The sequence below is a fragment of the Triturus cristatus genome, chromosome 3_2 (assembly GCF_964204655.1).
Source record: "Triturus cristatus chromosome 3_2, aTriCri1.1, whole genome shotgun sequence".
Lineage (NCBI taxonomy): Eukaryota > Metazoa > Chordata > Amphibia > Caudata > Salamandridae > Triturus > Triturus cristatus.
Window position 1 is genome coordinate 988,886,232 of NC_140584.1, and position 20,112 is coordinate 988,906,343.

A 20,112-nucleotide genomic window follows, 5' to 3' on the forward strand; every position below is an offset into this window, starting at 1 on the left:
GGACCCCGCTAGAGTCACTGCGGTTCTCTCCTGGCCACCTCCTAAGTCAGTCAAGGACTTGCAGAGCTTTTTGGGCTTTGCCAATTTCTATAGGCGGTTCATACGGAATTTTTCAGAATTGGCAAGTCCTCTCACAGCCCTTTTGAGGAAAGGGGTCCTCTTCCAATGGTCTAGGGTGGCGGAGGATGCGTTCCAACAGTTACGCCTCGCTTTCACGAGGGGCCCCTGTCCTACGCCACCCTGATCCCGCTTTGCCCTTTTTGGTGGAGGTGGATGCCTCGCAGGTGGCAGTAGGGGGTGTTCTAAGCCAAACGGATTCTAGCAGCGGACAGGGCCATCCGGTGGCCTATTTTTCGCACAAGTTCACTCCGGCTGAATACAATTATGCTGTAGGGGATAAAGAACTTCTTGCTATAAAAAAGGCCTTTGAAGAGTGGCGGCAGTATTTATTAGGCGCCCGACATCGGACCATCGTATATACTGACCACCGTAACCTTCAATACCTGAAATCGGCCAAAGCCGTATCAATGAGACAATTACGCTGGTCTCAATTTTTTTGTGAGTATGACTTCACCATCCAATACAGACCAGGGAGACGGAACGGCAAGGCCGATGCCTTATCCCGCTTAGGCTTTCTGCAACCTGATGAACCTTTGGAATCACCAAACATTGTCCCCAGAGAGGCCATCATAGGTGGGGTACTCACAGAAGAAAAGTTTCATAGCTTGCTTCGTCAGTGCCAGTCCTCCAGGGAGATGCAGGAATTGGTAGATTCGCATGCGTCTACTGTCCAGGAAGGGTATATCTGTGTGCAAGGTGGGTGGTATTACCCACTCGGGAATTGCAAGACCAGGTTTTAGAATGGTACCATTCCCATGCTTTAGCTGGACATCCAGGGATCAAGAAGACCACCCAAGTAATACGTGAGCGGTTTTGGTGGCCGGGCATGCTTAAAGATATAGAGACATACGTAAAGACTTGCCATGTGTGTGCTCAAACCAAGGCATCCCACCAAAACCCGGTGGGCCTGCTCCTACCTCTTCCTACCCCTCCTGGTCCATGGCATACGGTTTCACTTGACTTTATAGTAGAATTACCAGTCACCAAGAACAAGAACAATACCATGTTGGTGGTGGTGGATCTATTCACAAAGACGGCTCACTTTATCCCTTTGGGTGGGTTACCTACCGCAATTGAACTGGCCTCAGTGTTCTTACAGCACGTGGTTCGACTCCATGGATTCCCTTCTGTCTTAGTTTCGGATAGGGGAGCCCAGTTTGTATCCCGTTTTTGGAAAAATTTGTGCTCCTTGCTCAGGATAGACGTTCGGTTGTCCTCGAGTCATCATCCTCAATCAGATGGACAAACCGAAAGAGTAAATCAGTGTTTCGAACAGTACATCAGGAATCAAGTCCTACAAACCCCTTCAGATTGGGATGAGTGGGTGTGGGTAGCTGAAATAGCCTACAACACTAGTCCACATTCCTCCATAGTCCACTCACCCTTCTTTTGTTCTTCAGGGTTTCATCCCAAGCTCTTGCCTACAGGGGTGTCCCCAGGTGGCCCTACCCCGGCTGCTACGGACCTGGTGCTAAAGCTACAAGAGATACATAGCAGTACTGTAGAAAACCTCGACATAGCTAAAGTGAAATATAAGGAGGGGGCGGACCTGCACAGACGACTAGAGCCCATTTACAAACCTGGGGATAAAGTGTGGCTTTCCACCAAACATATGGCACTTAGTGGTTCACGCAAGTTCAACCCTAAATTCATAGGCCCTTATCGGGTGCTGAGTATGGTAAATCCGGTGGCCCTGAAACTAGACTTGCCTGCCTCCTTCAGGATACACCCGGTTTTCCATGTCTCGTTAGTGAAACTTGTTGAACCAGGTACAATACTTCCGAGAAGACCCGCTCCTATTACCATTCAAGATACTGCAGAATACGAAGTTGAGACCATAGTGGACTCTCGTTTCGTGGGGAAGTCTCTCCAGTATCTACTGCATTGGAAGGGGTATGGGGTAGAAGAACGCACATGGGAACCAGCTGGTAATGTACATGCTCCTCGATTGGTCCGCCTTTTTCACCAGAGGCATCCGAATAAGCCCAAGCAGGTGGGAGACCATTGTGGGGGAAGTGTGCTGTCATGCCCCGGGGTCCGACTCACGAGACGAGTCAGTATTTAAGGGACCGCGATGCCCTCATTCTCCGCTTAGCGTTCTTGCGGTGAGCTCTGTTTCCGTCCGGAGGATTGTTGCCTGACTTCCGGTGTTTTGCTTCCGGTTTCCGCCTTCAGTCCCTGTTGGGTTGCGCGCGTTTGACCGGAGCGTTGCCTCGTCTTTACTTGGTTCCCCGCTGTCTAGGGTGCACCCAGCATCACTTGTGTTACTACTTTGTACGCGTTTAAGCCCACGCGTTTCTTCATAGTTACTGACCTATTCTGCTCCCGATTCCTGCCCCTCTCCCGCTGTCTGGGGTGTTCCCATATCCCGGTGTTCAGCTCTCCAGTCCCATACTCGTCATAGGTCCTGTGCATTTTGAACGAAACACCTCCTGGTCATTATTATTTCATAATCTCTCCCTATTACCCGGTCCTATGCTCCTGTGTTCCCACTCCTCCGATACTTCTTCGTGGGATTTCGTGCGCCTTTTGGCGCCAAGTCTGTGTTCTCAGTTCCGACCCCACCTTCTCTCAGACTTGCTACTGGCCGCCTTACCGACGACAGGGTCTTCGCTGCTTTACTACCTACCTGGTCTTCAACAGGGAACTCGTATCCTTCCCTTGGTCATCACAAGGAGAGTCCAGTTGTTTAGCTCCCTGGGGATACTCGCGTGGACCACTGTGCCCGTAATCTCTACACGACAGAAGCACGGTAACAGCGCTGTGCGCTGCCCTATTCTTTATCTGAGAGTTATTACAACAGTTGGGGGGTACTTAGTGTTGTATTATTCTTCTTGACAGGTTTTCTCCTAACGCCCTAGCTGACTACATCTATCGAGCATAGTGACCCCTAGCCAAGTACATACCTTTGCGTTAGGTGAGTTGCCCTCATTTACAATCCAGTAGAGGTTCTCAGTGGAACTGCCTTCATTAACCCTGTGTCTTCTGACCTATAGGATCCCCAAGGTTGACATCGTACACCCACACCATATCAGCACAGATGTGACAACATACGGGTAGGTGGGACCTAGGGTTAGAATTACTTGTGGGACACGCTGTACATACTGGAGTTAACCCCGCCTTTGTTTTACAGCAGAATATCGCCTATCCATTCCTGACCTGTCTTCGGCCACGCTACAGGAGTTTCCCCCGCCTTCCCTTGTTTTGTTTCCCTGTTTTCCCCTGGCGTGCCATCCGATACTCTAGAGTCTGATAGAGTCGGAGGGCCGTAGGGGAAGGCTGAGGCATTTTCTTCGGATTCCTGACGCTCCTGCAGAAATCTTGGGATCCATTACAATTTCCATCTACAAAACTGGAAACATCCTGATCCAAGCCTCAGAACATCACCTTACCATTTTTGAACTCAATTTCAACACTCTCTCCTACCACGTGTCCCTACCTACTCCTCCCCCAACACCTTCACAATCCCCAAACCCCCCCTGGTTCTACCCTGCCGCCCGACTCCAAATGCTCTCCCTAATGACACTCCCCTCTCGACTACCTACATTCTTCCACCCTCTCTAGAACTCTCAACCACAGCTCACCCCCGCCTCCCAGAGGCAAACTCCACTTCCCCATGACACACCTACCCTTATTGACACATCCCTTTCCTCGACCTCTATTAAATCACCTTCTCTTGAACCCTCCCCCCTCAACTCCTCTAACACACTCACGCTCCCCCAATCTCCCATATCCCATAATGACCGTCCCCCTCCAACACCCTACCACCTCCCTAACCCACCTTCACTCCCTCCTAACCGTCCCATAACGCCCATAGCCCCTCCTGTTCTTCCTCCTCCCTCCCCAATCTACACTACCACCCATAACATTGTCACCACGTCTCCTCACACCCCTCACACTCTCCCCTCACCCCCTTTCCCCCTTACTCATCACCAGGCCATCCTACACCACATCCCTCCCTCCCACCCAACACCTGCTCACACCTCCTTCCCATCCCTCGCCCTCCCCCACTTCCACAAGCCCAACATTACCCACATCTGCCCCTCCTGACCTCTCGCCCTCTCCAAACTATAAACCTTCTCACCCAAACTATTTTGGCCTTAACGCCTTGCCCATTTCAGCCCCAACCACCTCCCTCCTCACTCTCCTTAACCAGATACTTCGCAACTTGGACTGCAATATCTCCACCCTGGTTACTGAACTTACTAGACTCAGAGAAGAATTCAATCAGTTCAAATCCTACAACCCCAGAACCTGCCCCTCTAGGTCTGCTGCTCCATGTGCTAGCCCCCGAAAAAGCCCTAATCCCAAGCTTTGGTTAACAACACCTCTGCACACCCATTCACACAGACCCCTTCGCACCTCATGTATCTACTCCGCCCCTGACCTCTCTGACCTCTGCAACTCCTACCTCAACAAACCACCACATAAAGATCTTTCCTCCCCTCACTCCTACATTCCTGTAATCATGGGGACTAGCAGAACCCTCTGTTCTACTAGCTCCCCCAGACCCTCCTCAACTCACCGCTATTCAACTATGCCCCGCCCCCAACCCTAAACCCCTTACCTGCATGCTCGTGAACTGCCGCTCGGCAGTCCGATATGCGACTGAAATATCAGAAACCATCCTTAATGAAGATATTGAGATCGCCTTCCTCACGGAAACCTGGCTCAAAGATCACTCAACACCCATCCTTGACCTTCTTGCCCCCCCTGGTTATTCTATTCTCAGAAAATACAAACCTGAAAAAATAGGAGGTGGATTAGCAATTATTTTCAAAGAACTACAACCCTCCCTAATCAGTAACACTGACTACACAACCTTCGAATACTGAACTTAAAATGAAAAGCTCTCCCCAATACCACTACATAACATCTACCACCCACCTGATGAGCCCATTCCCTTTGCCGAAGAACTATATGACCTTCTAACTAAATCATTACTTTCCGACTCCAAAAATCTCTTCCTAGGAGATCTTAACCTTCACTGGAATGAACCTGATGACCCTACAATCAACCTTCTCATTAACCTTCTTGAGATTAGCGACTTCAAACAACTTTGACACTCCCCTACTCACTCCAAAGGAGCTATCCTCGATGCCATCATCTCTAACTCTGATTTGGCATCCCTATCCAACATCATCCCTATTGACTGGTCTGACCACCTTCTCATACTGTTTACAATCTCCCCTCCAGCCCCATCCGCCCCAGTGAAAAACAATAAAACCACGATTATGACAAGAAATCTTAAGCAAATCCCCCCTGCGCACTGGAACATGAACTCCAATCCCAACTTCGTCACCCCCCTCCCTTCAAATGCAAATGAACTCACTGAGCACTTTAACAAAACTGTCTCTGAGGTTTTAGATCAACTTGCCCCTCTGAAACTTAAAACGCAAAAAAAGTCCCCTCTAAATCATGGTTCACCTTAGACCTTAACAAAGAAAGACGCTCACTTAGACTCGCGGAAAGAACATGGAGACAACTCCCTTCCCCCTCCCATCTTGCTCTACCTTAGAACCGCAAGATCCTCCTACAAAAAACACATCTTTTCTGAAAAAGCATCTTTCTTTCGTCTGCAACTCTCCCATGCCAAAAACAGACCCAGATAACTGTTCAACATTATTAGAAATCAAACCTTCCCTGCACCCCTCAACCCGATGGCCTCCACTAACTAATGTGAAGAAATTGCTAACTTTGTCACCGAAGAAATTGCCAAAATTGATCGTGCTTTCCTTGGAACTCAACTCTCGCTCACCCCCCAATATCCCCTGAACACCACGCCATTACCACCCCTACCCTGGAAACCACCCCTGACCCCCTCACCTCCCCTTCCACCACCTTCCCCTTCTGAACCCTACCTCACTATTCCACCGCTTAAAAACAATGCCTTATGGCAGAATTTCTACTCCGTGTCGGAACTGGAAGTCTTAAACATCCTATCCAAACTTAAACCATCCTCTCACACTAAGGACCCTCTCCCTTCTGCACTTGTCCAAGATCTAAAGCACGTCATTGTCCCCTATTGAACCAACATCATTAACGCCTCCCTCTCAGCACGAAGTGTTCCTATCTCCCTCCAACTCGGACAAATCACTCCCATCCGGAAAAACCCCAAGGCTGACCCTAATGACCCTAACAACCTCCGCCCTATCTTCAACCTGCCCCTCCTCTCTAAAGCCCTCGAAAAATGCACCCTACTTCAATTGGACAAACACATTGACACGTACAACCTACTAGACCCCCTACAATCCGGCTTCCGCAAAGGTGGCAGCACTGAAACTGCACTGCTCAACATAGTCGACGACATCCACCTCGCCCTGGACAAGGGCGAGACCTGCCTACTCATCCTTCTCGACCTTATCGCTGCATTTGACACAGTTAACCACCCAACCTTACTCAATGCACTCAAAGATCGCTTCGGCCTTAATGGCACTGTCCTAAACTGCTTCACCTCTTACTTCCAACATAGAACCCAACAAATCAAAATCAAAATCTAAAACTGCCTTTCTAGCCCAACATGTGTCCACCAAGGATCTATTCTCTCTCCTGCTCTCTTCAACCTCTTCATAGAATCACTTACCCTCATTGCTAAACAAGCCGTAATTAACTATCACCTGTATGCCGACGACACCCAACTGTACTATAAAATAAAATCCCATTCTGATATCCTACACCTCAACACCACACTAACCAAGATCCAAACCTGGTTCCACACCAACCATCTCAAACTTAACCCTAACAAAACTGAGATCATTCTCTTTTCTCCCAAAAACAACCCTCTCCCTATTCAAACTTGGATTGCTGACCTAAACGCCCTAAACTGCTCTCTCTCCCTCGACCAAATCTGTCAAATCTCTCGGCATCACCATCAACAATAAACTCACGCTGCATTCCCATATAAAGAACTTGGCAAAAGGAGAACTCTTCACACTCCGGCATCTCAAAAAAGTCAAACCTTTCATCCCAGCCGAAGACTTCAAATTAGTTATCCAATCGCTTGTCCTATCAAAAATTGACTACGGAAATGCTCTTCTGTCTGGAACACCCAAAATCCACCTTGTCCCCATCAATCAGTCCTCAACCTTGCGGCCAGACTAACAACTAACTGTAAACGTTTTGACCATATCTCACCTGCCCTCAAAAACCTCAAATGGCTCCCCATTGAAGGCAGATCCTCCTATAAAAATGCCCACATTACGCACAAAGCCCTCAATCAAAAGACTCCACTCTACCTCACAACCAAACTCAATAAAGCAGGCTGCGCCCGAACGTTGAGAAGCACAAACTCTCTTCTACTCATACCCCCTCTACGAAAAAAAAACGCCTCCCAATCCCGCTCCTTCTCTGGCAAGGCCTCCAAAATCTGGAACGCCCTCCCTAAAGACCTTCGATGTAACCCCTCGTACGTCAGCTTCAAAAGAGTCCTTAAAATACACCTTCTCACTAAATTCTGGGGGACTTAATCACTTGCTCTCCGTACTGACTACTTTCCTCCTCCTGCCCTATACACCCTCTCGCACCTTCTCACCCCCCTCCTGACCCCCTCCACACCCCTCTCACCACCCTTACCTAGCCCATTCTTCCCATCCCACCCCTCTGCACCCTACCCAATTTACCCCCGTTCTACTATCTTTGCCTCGTATACTGTAAAAGTGTTATTATGTAACGACATATTTGTTCTTTTAAGATTGGGTCTAATTATGCTCTCCTTTCCTCTCTCACTACGTACTCTAAATTTTTCATTTTACTCTTTTAAACCACCTTGTATAATTTGTTGTCTCTCATAACAATTGTTGCTCTTTCCTTGTTTTTTACCATGCAATATGTAAAGCACTCTGATACCCTCGGGTGGAGCTTGCGCTATATAAAACCTTAAAAATAAATAAATATAAAAAAAAGCGCTCCTAAGCACGTGCAAGGAAGAATGCAGCAGCACCTATGAAAGTCACTAAAGCAAATAACAAGCGCTCCTGCGCTAAATCAAAAGGAAGGCAACAAGCGCTCCTGCACTGCAGCAAGAAAGGCAGCCAGAGTTCCAGCGCTCCAACAGCGAAAGGCAGCAAGCGCTCCAGCGCTATGTACAGGCAATGTGGAAGGGGTTCAGTAACTCTATGAGTCCTGTAAGGAAGGGATTGTTAGTGCGCCAACACTAAGCAAGAAGGTTAGGTTGCAAAACGCTCTGCACGTGCATGAACACAGCAACCACAGAGGAAACGCTTGTGCTCCAGCGCTCAGGCTGATTACCTGCGGGAATGAGTCCGTTAAACCAGGAGGACGGACTGTCAAAGCGAAGGCAAGAATCCAAGCGCCTTCCTGGCGGGTACCGCAGGCAGTTATGTGGTTTCCCCTGGAAACGCTGTAGTGCATGGGTGTCCGCTTCCGGTATAAGAAGCTAGACCGTCGACCTTCCGCATACGTCATCACACATTCGAGTGCACCAGGCAGTCTGAAGGCACGCACTCGCATACGCTCTTAAGTCAGACATGCCCTGCAGGACCATGACAGTAATCCCCAGATTACTTTAAAAAAAAAAAGCAGATCTTTACGCGATGAATTGAATCAGAATTTGATTACAAAAGAGAATGTAAGCAGGAATACTGGTTGCCCAGGTTTCCGCTGCTTTAAAAGTTGTAGGCATGCAGCAACAGCGTAGATTGTACACAATTTCGAATACCCCACTCTAAAAGAGAATTTGTTATCAAAAAGTCTCTTAATTGTAACACCACTTAGTGTGTGTATGCACTGGTTTGTCCATGTTACAAGATGTATATAGGGAGTTCTATACATCGTGCCAAAAAACGAGTGCTAGAGCATGTTCGTGCCATTAGACACAACAATAATCATTACCATGTGGCACGGCATTTTTTTGATCATCATTTTAAGGATGAGAAACTTTTGAGAATGTTGGTAATTGATGCTGCGGGGATCAATATGAGGGGTGGCAATCGTGAGCTAGAACTGCGCAAGCTGGAATCAAAGTATATAATTGATTTTGAAACCCTGGTAGCGCAGGGTTTGAACTCCAGTGAAGAACTTGACATCCATTTGGGTAGTTAGGAACAGGAATTATAATCGTGCTAATCTTTTCAGATGGTCTTTTATGGTTTTTAATTATAACACTGTATATTTTATTCTTTCACAGGTGCTGGCACTTTCCTTTCCCTTTTTCTGATAAATGAATAGTGTGGAATCTGCTATCTTTGAATATTCAGAGAAAGATTTATTATGTTAATTTCTTTATACATTATGGAATAAGAGCAAATATATTGGATATTTGGGTAACATGACCATAGAATACTGGTATTGTTTACAATGTTTGTCCCGTCAACTATGGGATTGATTGGATTAAAATTGCCACTGGGGCAGGATATAGGATCTGAGCTATATTCGTGGTTAACATGTGTGTATACTGTGTAGCTGAATGTAGAATATGACCAAATACAAACATACTGACAGCCAGTGAATGAATACAATGATTGCCCACTTGGGCTGGATGAAGAATATACACAACATTCTTGTTTATTATGAGATATATATATCTTATTTTGCAAACGGGCTCACAACGAAATTTATTGTAACAAGATCGCAAAACATCAAGTCTATATATTTACAAATATACGGTTATGGTACCGTTGAAGGGTACTACTGCTTTAATTTTAATTTTGCTTTTTGAGACAGCATTGTAATTTAATACATTGCAAGTTACTTGATTACATATTGTATCTATTTCATGAAATGAAGTCAATCAACCTGAGATCGCCGCCACTATTCTGGTTATCGGAATACACTATGTGGGTGAAGTCCATTTTCACTTTTTATAATGAATTTAAATAAGGAAATGTGACACTGTGTTGTTGATGACCGTGAACAAGGCGTAATGCCGAAACGCATCTTTTTGTGTCATTAAACTGGAGTCTTGGAGCATACTGGAGTGTCTGAGTATTTCCTGTGGACTGGGAGGAGATAGAGTTGAAAGAAAAAAAAATATATATATATATATATATATATATATATATATATATATATATATATATATATATATATATATATATATATATATATATATTTTACCCAGTTCAATACAATACAGCGCGCTCTCAGGCAAAGATGGTAGAATGTTCAACAAAAAGGGACTTATTTACTGCATAAATCCTTCGTAACCGTCAAGGAGGATTTATGCAGTAAATAAATCCCTTTTTGTTTAATGTTCTACCATATTTGCCTGAGTGCTCGCTGTATTGAATTGAACTGGGTGAAACTGACAACCGGTCGTCTCCGCGGTAAGCGCGGCACCTTTCATGGGAGGCGGTTCCCAGGAGTTCTTTGTATGTGGATATACGTAGCATCTCATGTCAGTTTCACCGTCTACTAAGTTTTCTTTATCAGCTAGCCCAGAATGAATACTCATCAATAATATCCAAGTTTTGTTGGGAGGAAATTAATGGCAGCAAAAGGAAATGGGCCAGAGTGGAGGTTAATGGAGTCAATGAATTAAAATCCATACAAACGTCTCTGGGCTCAGTATCAAAATGGTATCCATTTCCTTATAAACAACTACTGAAGGAATCAGCATTTCAAGTTTCCTTTAGACAGGACATGAATTACTTATCAAAGAGGCCCTCTATCAGACTCATATGTAAAACTGTAGGACATGCAGATCTTTTCCTGTATGTTTTCAACTTGCCGGATCCCAAACAGTGATTAGAAAAACTTCAAATACGGCTTGGGTTTAATAGAATGTTTTTACACCCGGAACGGCATAAAAATTGGCTGGAGAATAACGGTGTGTGTCAATGTCCCTTAAATAAAAATTGCTCTGTATGTCATATTTGGATAGATTGTTTGTCTTTTAAATCAGCCCAACTTCAGGAAGCGACTGCACTAATGTCTAACAACGTAACAGTAGGTCGAGCATGTTTTACTCTGTATTAAAAATAATAGGGCAGATAACAAGATTGTGTAGCAGCACTTTTATGGTTTAAATGTTTTTATTAGTAATTCACATACGAAAAGCAAGGTTACATGCGTATAACGGTAATCAAACACGGCACTGATATACCATAACGGAAGTCCTGTAACAGTGTCATCCGAACCGCGTGTGCATAGTCGAGTAGTGACCTCAACCAAGAGGAACTCTCAAAGGAAAGGAAAGAACTGAAAACCCAAAAGCATAAGAAACAAAAAAGGCCCCTCCCCTACCCTCATCCCTCCTCCTCCCCATGCTCCACGTCCTTCCCCAAGTCATCCCGAACCCCTAGAGCTCCTATCGGCCGCCCTCCCCCGGGACCTCTGTGATGCGTAGCAGCCGGAGATATCGGGGGCATGTGATTGCTGTAAACTCAGTGGCCAAAAGTGATACAAAGGGCTGCCACAACTCACTATATCGATCCCCTTCCCTGGCCAGAGTTAGTGCTAATTTCTCCATACCCAGAACGTACCACAAACGATGCAACCAGCCGGTGAAGGTGGGGGTCTGGGGGGTGCGCCAATGTGCGAGAATGTTTTGTGTCGCTGACCCTAGAGCAATGGCCATCTGTCTGCCCCTACGGGATCGCAGTGGGTAAGTCAGAGGGTTGGGAAGACCCAACAGTACATAGGCTGGAAAGCGAGGTATCTCGGTCTCGAAGTGTTTATCCACTTCGTCTAGCACCTGGGTCCAATAGGCCTGAATGTGTGTACAGTCCCAGAGTAAGTGGACCAAGTTTCCCACTTGGCCGCAACCCCTCCAATGGTCACCTCACAAGAGCGGTCCATCGCATGCAGGCGCTCCGGAGTATAGTACCAGTATGTTACAATCTTCGTAAGTGTCTCCGTGAGCCCCATATGATATGCAGTGTGTCTGGCCCTATAGTAAATGCCCTCCCAGTCCTTATGACTCAAGGCTCTGCCCAATTCCCATTCCCACCGTTCCCTGCTGGGATTGTGTGAGTGCTTGTGTTTGAGCTGCAGCTGCTTATAGAGATCAGAGATGAGATTTTTGTCCGATGTGCGTGTGATGAGCCATCGTTCATACGTGGAGAAGCGTCTATTGGCCCCAGAGCGAACCTGCGGTTGGAGCGCCCAGTGCCTGACCTGCAGGTACCGTAGCCTCTCCGTCTCCGGTAGCCCAAAGTAGCAGCACTTTTAACCATATTTTGATCATGTTATTGGCTTCTTAGTTTCATGGGTTTATTGTATTTTAATTGTTGGATTATGTTTTATGGGCATTTGTCCCAGTAAACATAATAATTACAGCTACTACTCAGGTCCCAAGTGCACACTTAACTCCTCCATTGTCTTCTGAAAAGCTTCAAGAGCTCTACTGCACTTCGCTGAATTATCCCTGCTCACTACGAGGCGATCATCCAAGTAATGAGCAACTTTATGAAAACCATGCCTGAACTGGGAAAAACATGGCGGAAAGGTACTGAAATGTTTAATGAAGAGGTAACTGAACAACCCATTGGTAACAGTCTATCAACATACATTACACCCTCAAATTGTACACTTAAGAGTAAAAAAATCCTCTGGGTGCACCGGTAAAATCTGGAAGCTGACTTAATATCTGGCTTTGCCATTTACGCCCCAGGTCCACAATCCCTTATCAAAGCAATTGCATCATCCACTGATATGTTTCTCACATCCATATCCTCACTGGCAATGAAATATTTAATAGGCTCATCTCCTGGCCACGACAAATGATATATCAGTCTAATCTCACCTTGTTGTTTCTTAAGAACCATCCCAGTTGGTGAGTTTGTAAGATTTTTCCATCGTCCAACAATTCTGCCTTTTTGAACTTCATTTAAAAGTTTGTATCGGACGGCCTCAGAATTAGTAACCCCTGCTTTCAAATTGGCCTATAGATTGCATAACTGGATGTCTTCCCTCACAAGTTTCAGGCAGGTGCAATTGATTCAAGATTCCATCCTCTTTTGTTACTTTCTCTGCTCAAGTTTGCTGAGTCTCAACTCCTTTGTTTACTAGAGTCTGATATGCTTGAGCTTACTTTGCTTGAACATTTTGAAATTTTCAAGTTCGACTTTCTCAATTCTGTTTCTCTTCTGGTTTCTTTTTCTCAAACCCCTTTGGATCCACCTATCAAACTTGAGTTTTACTTTGTGATTCAATGGCTTGTTTCATTGTTACATCATCCATCGAACGCACTCTCTTTGTGTGAATCTCCTGGCTCCAGTTCATGGCACTGGCCAGAAGGTATTACAAGCTGAATGCGATGAGAGATAGAGTATACTGTAGAAACCTGGCATTTGCAGTAATCCAAAATCAATTCATGAGTAAAGTTTATCAAAACTGTTGAGGGCATTCCTGGAAATCTCACAGCTCTTCCCGTGAAGATTTCATGAGGTCTCATTCCAATTGAATTTTGAGGTGTACACCTAATGCTTTTTAAAAATATATATTTTTTAAATTTATTACCACCATTCACAGACCAAAGAACAGTGAACTTGCAATTGCATTTCTCATTTAAATAATAGCAATAACAGTTGTGTTAACCCCCAATAGGTTGCACAGTATGGATGCCTTCAACAAACCTTCTGAGCAGCACATCATATCTCTGACTTTCTTTTTTAAGCATACTGAAAACAATGAATTCATATTGATATAACATATTAGGGACACAGTTGTTAGTCCGCACCCAAGGCCTCCCCACCCACGAGTGTCTGCCTCATCTCTTATTATAACTGAATGTCCTCCACCATTTTGTCATCCTTCCTACTACATGCAATATGAATTTCCTCTGCCAATGCCCATTCTGACACATCCCTAACCCAGGTATTAACAATGGGAACTGTTGTACCCACCCAACCAGTAGTCCCCTCACCTTTGTGCTAATTGCAGCCCCAACTGTAGAAATCTATACTACATTTTTCTATGTTTAGGTTTAATAATAGCTCTCAATAGACATTGCTTGGGTGAGATATCAAGCCATATCTCAGTTGTTTCCTGGAAGCTCTTCATGGCCCTCTCCCAGAAGTTATAGAGCCCCCTGACATGTCCATGCCCGGTATAAAAAAGTAGATTCAACCGCACCATCACTCTGGCACTGCCACGAACTACCCATATATATTTTGCTTAAAGTAAGGGGAGTCATGTAGGTGCAGTGTAGGTAATTAAAATGTACCAATTTAAACCTAGCGTCTACCAAGACCTTTCTGATGAACATTGTGGCTATTATGCAGTCCCCATCTGTAAGGTCCTTGTTAATGGTGGTGGCCCTAGGGCGACTGGCCCTGGATGTGTGCCTTGCTTTCACTGGCCTATACATGCGGGTTACCAAATGTCTACCAGAGCCCAACTGCAAGACTGACTCCAAAGTTTCAGTTTACAGGTAAAGCATTAAGAAAATCTGTCCATATTTCCCTGGCAGTGCACGCCAACTTAGCGTATTGTAAGTATTTGACCAGACCCACCCCGATAATTTCCTGGGCTTCCTGAGAGACAATAAAGGTCTCTCCAGGGTACAAGTCCCCCAATACATTGCAACCACCCTCTCTCTAATGCAACTTCTTGTCAAATGGTGGTCTTTTCAATACTCTAGCAGCTATCTCCCATAAACTTGCGGTTTATGTTTTTGTGTAGAGATATACCCTTGGGCGCCTGCTACCCTGCATAAGCAATTTTATCAGTTAGTGAACACCATATGTTCCCCGCAGCAGTCTCTTTCCCCAGTTGTCATCTTCCGATGCCCACTTGTCAACATGGTGAATATTAGAAGCATAACAGTATAATTTCAGATCAGGATGACCAAGACCACGCTCCTTCTGATCCAGCTTCAGCACCGCCAGCGCCACTCTCTTTCTTTTTCCTGCCCACACCTAGGACACCAACATGGTGTTCAATTTCTTGAAGAAATCTTGAGTTTTACAGACACAATGCATTTACAGGTGATAAAGGCATCTTGGGAGAAGGTCTGTAGGAAAGTAGGATCTGCTTTCATGGTTACTCCCACTTTTTGCTGGTGTCATTCTATTTTCTGAGTAGATAACTGGGATCCTGCTAATCAGGACCCCATTCACTGTGTTCTCTCCCCAAATTGGACTATGTTAAGTGCTTTGATACCTTCCCAATTGGCTACAGGTGTACCCTTCTAAGTCCCTAGTATATAGTACTGAGGTACCCAGGGCATGGGCTGCAGCATGTATTGTACCACCCATGAGAGACCACTCAAACTGTGACTACATGCCTGCCAATGCAGCCTGTGTGAGTAGCTGCTAGCACCACTTACAACCGAAATACGTTTCCTTATATCTGAGGTGATTGCACTTAAAACCTATATGTCACCCCTAAGGCAGGCCTTTTCATCCTGGAGGCAGGGTGCTTGGTTATAAGTGTGAGGGTGCCCTGCATGCGCAGGACACCGCCTACAAACCCAGGAGTCAATTCTCCAGGCTTTTTAAGTGCGATCATCCGTTTTATACTTATAGTGGACATCAAGTCAATTACGAGGTGTCTCACTACATATTGGCTGCATCGAAACCTGTCATGTTTGATATCATACAGGTTGGAATCCTACACCGATTCCAGTGTTAGATGTAGGATCCCATGTACTGGGGGGCTCCGCCAGGGCCCCCCTGTATTCCCTGTACAAGCCTTTCAGGGTCTAACAGCAAGCTAGGGCTGCTGCCGACCACAGACACAATTCTGCACCCCTGCTGCTGAGCCAGGCTCGATCAGGGGAAGGTAGAACAATAGGTTTCCTGTCACAGGGATGTGTGACCACCTCCCAGAACAGACTTAGTGTATTGGGCTGGGGTGGGGGCATTTACCAGTGCCATCAGACTGCTTTGAAGGGCACATCTGGTGCCCCCCTTGCATACTCCATTTGGAACCAGTTCAGGGGGCTGTTGGCTCCCACTCTGGCGCGAAACTGGACAAAGGACATGGGAGTATCCTCCCCTATGTCCAGCCCCTCCTCTGGGAGGGACCCTGAATTGTCCCAACCCTTTCCTTTGGGTAGAACCAAGTCCTGTGCACACGTTTTAGGGTATTGGTTTTAGTGTCAAAACCACTTTTCAAAGTACTTACTGTTCAGAAATCATGCAGGTCAACATCAGGAGTATCTTAATGAAGATTTTTTTATATCAAGTTTTACCCGGAAATCGAGACATTACTATCGCCCGACTAAACAGGGAGCTGAGGTCTCCCTACAATACGGACATACACGTCCACTCGTTGGTGTTTTCTGTTGACCTCGAGAACACCGGGGAAGGGCAACATTTTGCCTTCCCCTTCTATCCCTTTGTGTGAAGAACCTGTGTCTTTTACTACTTTCGCCCGACAGACCAGGGAGCTGAGGTCTCCATACCATATGGACGTACACGTCCGCTCGTTTGTGTCTTCTGTCGATTTCGGAAACAGTGGGAAAGGGCGACATTTTGCCTTCCCATTATATCCCCTCTTTTGAAGAACCTGTGTCCTTTTTTTTGATGAACCCGTGCGATTACCGGGTTGGAAGTATCACCGGTACTGCGACTCCCGCACTACAGATTGACTTTTCCTACAGCCCTGAAGAGTCACAAGTTAACTTCTTCGTGACGAAACATGTGTCGACTGGTTTTCTTTATGAATTGACCTAGAAAAACTTGATATAAAAAATAAAAATAAAATCGTCATTAAGATACTCCTGATGTCGACCTGCATAATTTCTGAACAGAAAGTACTTTGAAAAGTGGTTTTGACACTAAAACCAATACCCTAAAACGTGTGCACAGGACTTGGTTCTAATTTACAGTGTGGGTCCTGACCTACACACTCGCAGGGGTTGTTTTTGCTTGGGTTTGTTTCCCCTGACCTTGTGGCACCGTATTCATTCATCACATCTTTAACTCCATTGCGTACTTGCTTGTGTGCCATTTCTTCCTGCCCCATTTCTAAACCCTCCACCGAACAAGTATACCTTTCCTTTGGGTACTTAAGGGCTTACCTGTGGGTGGCTGTTCATGTACGTTGTGGGACAAGATTCAGATCCGAAACCACTCCTACTTCAACCGACTTGGTGCTTTTGGCTTCGTTGTACTTTGCTTTGGGAACCGTGACTGCACCTGGAAGACTCAGGCTGCTCCTGGTCTCGGCGTCCTCCCAGTCTTCTGCATCGCCTGTGCCTCATCCAGGTTCTTCTCCAGGCCTGTGGGCATCAAAGACACCAGAAGAAATCTCCCTTGAAGTGAAGGAGCCACTCCCCTGCATCTGCAGGCATGCAAAGAAGCTGACTGATCTGCTGCTCCTGACGTCCTACGGACTCCGAAAGGCTCAGCAACACAGATGGTGGTTCTGCAACTCCCTCGAGGCCTGCACTACCTTTTCAGCAAGTTTAAGGCCAGTATCCCTTGTCTGAAGTGCTGGAACAGAACCACTGTGCACCACGTCAACTTGCCGTTGCCAAGGCTTGTCGACTCTGTCCTCCAGAGATCTTTGGGCTAAAAGAAGCATCATCCTCCAGTATCTCTTACTGCCAAGATCTTCGTCTTAACCGCATCCTCTGCACCGTGGGCCTGCTTCATTTGTAAGCTGCTTGAGGTCCTCTTGCAGCCCCTTTGCCTTCGGCCTGTGGGTCCTTTTGAGGGTCTTCTTTGGCTTCAGTGTGCTGCAATGGCAGGCCTGTAGTCACAGTTTAAGTGGTCTCTCATGGGTGGCATAATACATGCTTCAGCCCATGGGAGACCCCTGGTGTACCTATGCCCCGAGTACCTTAGTACCAAATACTAGGGACTTACCTGGGTACCAAAGTACTTACCACTTTCAAATTTAGGGAGGAAGCGCAGTGATTAGCAGGATCCCAGTCAGACAAGTCAGAAAACAGAATAACACCAGCAAAAAGTGGGGGCAATCATGAAAGCAGATCCTACTTTGATACACAACCCCCCCCCCCCCCCCAAACAAAAGGAGATGAGACTAACATTGTTCTGTTGAGTTTACATTTTCAAGTGGCAATATCTGGAGAATCCATCTGCATTGACATGGCTACTTCCAGGCCTATGTTCCACAGAAAAGTCCATCCCCTGTAGTGAAATGGACACCTCAAAAGGTTGGGATTTTCCCCCTTTATCTGTTTAAGCCATAGGAGGGGGCTTATAGTCTGTCTCAACAATGAAGTGAGTACCAAATAGGTATAGTCTCAACTTATTCAAGGCCCAGACCACAGCAAAGGCCTCCCTCTCAATAGCTGACAGTTTCTCCCTGGGGTGGGGGGGCGGGGTCAAACCTCGGCTTATGAAAGTTACTGGTTGAACCAGTAACTTTCATAAGCCGAAGGCTCTCTGCATTAAGTTGTGACAAAACAGTTCCTACCCCTATCTCAGAAGCATCTGTCTGGACAATTAAGGCTTTGGAGTAATCCGGACTTTGCAGAATGGTAGCATAGGACATATGCCTGCTTCAGGTCATCAAATGCCTTTTGACAGCTAACTGTCCACTGAACTTTCTTAGGCATCCTTTTGGAGGTGAGATCATTAAGGGGAGTCACAATGGACCCATATCCCTTAACAAACCTCCTGTAGTACTCAGTTAGGCCCAATAAAGCTCTGACCCGAGTCTGGGTAGTGGGAGCAGTCCAGTCCATTATGGTCTCAATTCTGCTCTCCAATGGTTGAACTTGACCTCCACCTACCAGGTGACCCAAGTATACAACCTTGCTCTGCCCTATCTGGCACTTGGTGGCCTGGATAGTGAGGCCTGCGTTTTGCAGAGCCTCCAGGACATTTCTGAGATGGACCAGGTTATCATCCCAGGTTGGACCTAAAGACAGCGATATCATCTAGATATGCTGCACTACAGGCTTCCAGACCTGTGAGAACTTTGTTCAGCAACTTCTGAAATGTGGCAGGTGCATTTTGCAAGCCAAAAGGCATTACAATAAATTGATATTGCCCATAGGGGTTAAAAATGCTGTTTTTTGGCTTGGCATCCTCAGAGAGTCTGATTTGCCAGCAGCCAGGTCAAATGTACTAAGATACTTGGCTGAGGCCAGATATCAGTTAGCTCATCTACCCTAGAAATTGGATGGACATCCGTCCTAGTGACTGCAGTGAGGCCTCTGTAGCCTACATAAAACCTCATCTCTCTTTTACCATCTTGGGTGTGAGCCCTTGGCACAAGGGCTACTGGACCTCCCCAAGGACTATCCAAAGGCTCAATGACCCCTAACTCCAGCTTCTTTTGGACCCAAGTCCTGGTGCAATCTCTGACATGGTCAGGCTGTTTGTACATTTTTTTTTTAGGTCTCGCCTGACCCAGCGCATGCGCTGGTCTGGCGAGACATTTTGTATGTGGGTTTAGAAAGTGCTACCCATCTTTTTGTGCTGGCGACAAGCTACAGTGCACGATGGCGTGCACGCGCACAGCTGCTCCCCGCATTCTCCCCTCCCTTCTCGCCCAGCCATCTCCTGCGCCAGCCTTCAGCACCATTCCCCTCCCCCCGCTGCTGCGCGCGCATCCCTAGCGTGAGTCATCGCGATCCCTTTCGCTTTTACAGTGATCACGATCGCGATGTCCGTTTTAATCATATTCTAATACTTTCTTTTCTTGTCAATACACTCTTACGTGAAATTCACTCGTACGATATGCGTGATTCATATGGGAACGCATTAGTATAACTTAAAGATAGCCGCCCAGTTTGTTTTTACCACTCTTACGTGAAATTCACTCGTACGATATGCGTGATTCATATGGGAACGCATTAGTATAACTTAAAGATAGCTGCCCAGTTTGTTTTTACCATTACTGCATGTGACTCAGAATTTGGGAAATAAATAGCGATTCCAAGATGGCGCTCATGGTCCACGCCGTGGACACGCAAGAAGTGCTCACCTCCTCTACTTTTTCCGTTAAACTGTAAGTTTCATTTTTGCTATTTTTTGTACTATTGTAGCCTGTGTACCCCTTGTTCAGATGTGGTATATTAATGGAGTATGTGGCCAATTGCAAGGAAAGAAAATGGGTCGTCTTAATCCCTGCTTAGGCGCCTGCATTGCTGCCCATTGTTTAAAGTAA